The sequence below is a fragment of the Eucalyptus grandis genome, chromosome 4 (genome assembly GCF_016545825.1).
Source record: "Eucalyptus grandis isolate ANBG69807.140 chromosome 4, ASM1654582v1, whole genome shotgun sequence".
NCBI classification, from domain to species: domain Eukaryota; kingdom Viridiplantae; phylum Streptophyta; class Magnoliopsida; order Myrtales; family Myrtaceae; genus Eucalyptus; species Eucalyptus grandis.
This window is the reverse complement of record NC_052615.1, coordinates 30251435-30256908: the sequence shown is the minus strand read 5'-3', so window position 1 is coordinate 30256908 and position 5474 is coordinate 30251435.

The window sequence follows — 5474 nt, the reverse complement described above, 5'->3', positions numbered from 1 at the left end:
ATGTAATTTCCTTTGGTTGTCTCCCTAAAAGCTGTTATCTACAATTGGCGATGCAATGGGGTCGACCGACTTTCGCATCACATGTGCACTCTGTTGTCTCTCATGTTGTGTGTATGTGGGGACGTTCTTGCAGCCTCATCATTGTAGATGCCATCTTTCTTCCTTTTCTTTCCCCTTTATATAAATATAATTATTTAGCTAATGGCTTAATTTAATGATGCTTTTACGACTTTATACACGAGGTGATATCATGTTTTGTAGAAAGATGAAGAGAGAGAGAGTAGCCTGGGGGAATAAGAACCATTGCTCACGTGACTAAAGCCTATGGTGGTGCGTGAATATGTTACTTTAGGCCGATTTGACAAGTGTGATTTTGAGATGTATTGAGAGGCCTTTGGCCTTTTATGACTCTCTATTAGATCTGGGTCAAGGATAATCAAAGATTTCTAGGCATATATTTAACAAGTGTTTTCGAAAACATCATTAGTACTTGATGAAATAGAATATGATTTCTCAACATGTTCTTATCCTTTGTAATATCCCATTTTATTTTTGCTTGTATGATTGCGTCATTATTAACAAGACCTTAGAAAGGTTTATGTCTTTTAAGAAATATGATGGGGAAACCATCTTTGAGGTATCAAATGGACTAGTGAGCTCTTCCTAATTTTGTGAAATTAGTTGAGAGGGGATAATCAAAACGATGGACAAAGAAAGTTGATTAGGGGTCCATCTCATGAGAGAGTAGGAAAGGTTTCCTAATGATGATGACCATCTTCTTACCTCCAATCTTGTCACCCCTAATTAATCTCATCATACCAATCTTTATGGTGAGAAATTTTTCCTCTTATTTTATTCTCCAGGTAAACCAAAGTTGCCAACCATTGGATTAGCCCAAAAAATAGAAAAGAAAAAATATGTACTGTTCTGAAGTCATGTTCTCTTTATGCACTCACCATGAAGAGAACCAACCATATGACCTGGTAAGGCTGGTATGTGTGTGTCCTTTTATAAATGTTGAAGTATTGGTGATAGAGACTACGTCTTTACATGGCAATTAGGTATGTAGGGTTCGATTGCATTAATACACTTCTGACTGCATCGATAGGGTGTTGTGATCAAAGTACTAAATACTTTATGGGCGTGAATTCCAAGATGTTATGATACAAACATAAAATTTGCTGCACTGTAAAAACAAAAGAATAAATGATTTTCCACGTTCAAATCGAGCCGTCAACCACCCACTTAACTCTTGAATAGCAAGTAACAAAGAAAACAGCAGACCCTAGTTTCACCAAGCAACTAGGTCTAGCTCAGGCACCGGCCCAAATATTCAAGGTGTTGGAAGTTGAAGTCCGTGAGTATACTGCAGTCACATGCATTATGAGCTAAGTATATCATTGCACGTCTAATCAGGAAATATTGTAGGCCCTCGGAAAAGAGTTATCGATCAATTCCTAATTGACTTGTGATCCTAATGTCTTAATGATTTGGGGAAAACGGTTGCCCGTGCTGCTCACCTTAGCGAAAGATATACGGAATAACTTTTTTTCTCTCTTTATGAGGAATTCTATGCGCAATGATGAAGTGTACACGTGAAGCCACCTCATCATTTCCCCACCATTTTGGCAGGCTTCTGGACCTTCAACGCAGACACAGCGATCTCTGGTAATTACCAAATTGCCGATTTGCACACTTCCCAACACACATCGATGTGATATCGATCTTTGTTCTGTCAGAAACGCATGCTTTTATGGGTCCAAGGAAGCATGTGTAATGTTCCAAACAAGGTAGGTCTCATGGCAAAGATGGAACGAGGCACTGTGGGGTAGTTGAAATAGCTAGTACGAGTACCTAGAGGGGGGGTGAATAGGTATACAAAAAATTTCTCGAAGCTTGCGATATTTAAACAATTAGAAAATTTGCAGCAGTTAAAAATTCAATCGCAAGACTGAGTAAGGGAAAGAGAGAATTGAACACTCGGTTTATAGTGGTTCGGCTTGATTCAAGCCTACGTCCACTCTTACTCACGACCGATTGGTGGATTCCACTATGATCAAAGAGTTGTTACAGTGTTGATCTTCCTTGATTTCTAGGTGTAGATGATCTACCACACTCACTCAAGGCGTCACCAAGTATAAACACTCTCTGTATACAATTTCGCTCGCCTCAACTAACAATCAAGGATCTTCGAGACTACTGGAATTTTTCTATCGATCACACACTTAAGACAACTAGAACGTCTTCCTTTTATACTCCTTCATGCCATCATAGCCGTTGGCACTTACCAAAAGAATTCCTCCAATCTACCCGTTGGATGGAATCAATCAAGAAGATCATCCGAGCTATTTAAGGAATCGATGATAGCCCATCAATCATGTTCGCCCATACAATCGGGATCTCGGTTTCCAAGAATAGAATAATCCAAGATTATTTCGTCGACCATCGGATCTTCAATCGATCTTAGATAAGAATTAAAGAATCCGAAATGATTATCCAACCAAAGAATCTATTCCGAGGGATAGGATCAAATCCTCAACCATAAACCTCGGCTTTGGATTTCCTTCAACACTTTGGATTAGAAAGATCGTCGGTGAGAATAATTTTGAGTCTTGAGTCTTGAGTCTTGAGATTACAAAGTCTTGAGACTATAAAGTCTTGAGACTTTAACTATCGATATCCGGACTTAGATCGATAGAAATGTTTTGTCGGCTTCAAAATATTCTGGAAAGATTTCTCCAACAATCTCCCCCTTTTTGATGGTGACAAAACTTTCTTGAAGATTTGAACAACTTTGACCTGCAAAACATTTCTCAAGCAATATGGCTAACTCATAAAGATTAATAAACAACCGGACTCTGCATCCACAGCAAATTGGTTAGTCTTTCATGAGTAATACCATGTAACAATACTTGATATAAATGCAACCAAATCAAGCATCAAAATCCACACCAATTCAGTCTAACACTCAAGTTCAAGTTCTCAAGTCATACTCAAAAATAAACATAAACACAAAAGTCAAATAAAGTTTTAAAATAATGTTTGTTCAAATTGGTTCTCCCCTTTTTGTCATCATTAAAAAGAGAGTGAGAAAGGAGTCATGTCTCGCTTGGGAATGCGCACGATCTGGAAATCCCCAATGGACTGGACTACTCCTTCGAGCTTCTTCAGATCTTCTCGCGGATGAGCTACCTCTTCTCTCTTGGCATTGGCTTGAAGTTGCGGAGCGAGGTCTTTGAATTTATCTTCCGAGAGATCGAAGATGCTTGTCCGCATGCTTCAAAGCTTGGATTTCACGGTCCGAATATATATGCAGTTACGCATTTCTAGAAGAATATTCATGATACTACGAAGATCTGCGAGAATCATCCGTCCGTGTGCGGCATTGGCTTTCTCGGATGGTGTGTATGCGAGCGATGGCGCTTAACGGTCCGCGATTTGGAATCGACGTATCACCTTCTTCGAGGCAATTGAGAGACCCGAACTTCTTAAGGTCTTACGGAGATTGTCTTGGATCTTCAACGGCATGAGGTGGAGACCTCTCTTGCTCGCTAACTCCCCACTTGTCTCTAGGACATCGAAAGGGGAAGAGTGATGATCATGCTCTTGATTTCCCTTCTCTCTAGATTTATCAGCAGACTGTTCTTTTCTTCTTCTCCTTCTTCCTCAACTTCTTTCTCCTTCTCTCTCTGTTCTTCTTCTTCTACCTTTCTGCTGAGTTACGTCGGATAAGACACGAACGTCTTGTTCTTGTCGATGCTGGAATAGTGGGATCTTCATCATCTTCATCCTCATCCTCATCCTCCGGGATAAAAGTTCTTTTCCTCTTTTTCGATGAAGAACCAATGGCCTTCTTTCCTTTCCTTTTGAAGCGGAATTTGGAGATTTCACTTTGAATTTCTCCATTGCCTTAGAGTTCTTGCGAGCGCATCTTCATTAACATTTTCAACCCTACCACCATCTTATCACACGTTCGAACACAAAAAGTATGTGGCGCTTCAATATTCAGATGTCTGAAGATCTTGGTCACCACCAAGATAAGGCAATTGTCCTTTGTCTTTTGACACCGCTCAGTACATATGGAAAAGAATAGTGTGCGGGAGAGAAAACTTCCGTCTGAGTTGATCGCATACATCAATTTTGCTTCGAAAGAGACACGAAGTCTTTGAAGTAGACTTAGGTCGAGACAATTGATCACAATCTTGTGAAGCACAATGTTGATGGCATTCATCCCGGAATAGATAATTTTCTTATCTACATCCCTATCTTTGACAAGATCCCGAGTAGTTCGAGCAGTGAGACTTTGATTGGGAGATAGCGTCCCGTTCAACTCCAACTATGTCCGCCAACATATTCACATCTACCACATAGACTTTGTCTCGAACATCAATGAAATTCTATTCGCATCTAAAAGCTAAGATTTGAATAGAAATAAGCGGTCGATGATCATACCCGTCTGTAGAGTCGAGCGAAAAGTCTCAAGTTGAAGCAAATTCAACTTCTCTCTTAGGTTCAAGTTGATGGAATCCGAAGTCAAAATCGACACTTCTAGGGTTGATTACCCCTCTTTTCAACAGACGAAATACACTTTTTCCCGATCCTTGGATTTAAACAAATCCATCCGATTCCCTTTCACCTTTGCTGCCACACCCATTTTAGGTTTAAATTCAAGGAACATTTTGTCATCATCGTTCCCGTCAATCGATTTTGTCCTGGCATACGAGGATCTCTTGGAATGTTCGCAAGTGCTTCCTCTCCTTTTCCTTTCGGGCAATTCCCCATTCCTCCATTTTCTTCAGAAAAAAATACTCATTCCCATAATTTTTGTCCTTAAGGAAGTCATCTATATAGTTCAATGGAGTACAGTGCTTTTCAATGCACGATAAAGTTTATACAAAAAGGAGGGCTTTTGAACTCTTCTTTGGGTTGGCATCCTCGATTATCTCTTCTTCAGTTATGACTTGCACTTTGTGGGGCGGGAGATGCTGAATGACGTGGAGGAGAGCGAATCGGACTTTGTCGGCGACTTGGTAAGTCTTCTTCCTCGGTGAGATCGAAATGAGTTGGTCCCTTCTTCATTCTTTGTGGTCCCCTATTTGCGATTCTTGATGATTTCCTCGAAGACGACATCTTTCTTTGTCTATTGGAGGATTCCTTCACTTGCTTTCCCAAGAAAAATGACCACTTTCTCGACGATGAACAAAGAGTAGAAACAAGATATCGAGAGGAGAGTGCCTTTTAGGGTTTTGAAGATTGGGAAAGGAAAAACTGTATATATATAACTCAGTTTGAAAAGGAAGTTCAATCGGTGCAAGGAAAGTGAACGATCACTTCTTTTCAAAATCAATAACTGCCAAAATTATTAAACAAAAGATCGTACCTTTTCGAGTTAATATAACTAAATGACAATTAGTACCTTTTAGATGAAATACAACTTACAGTCTATAGCCATGAATGATTGAGTCTCGGGATTT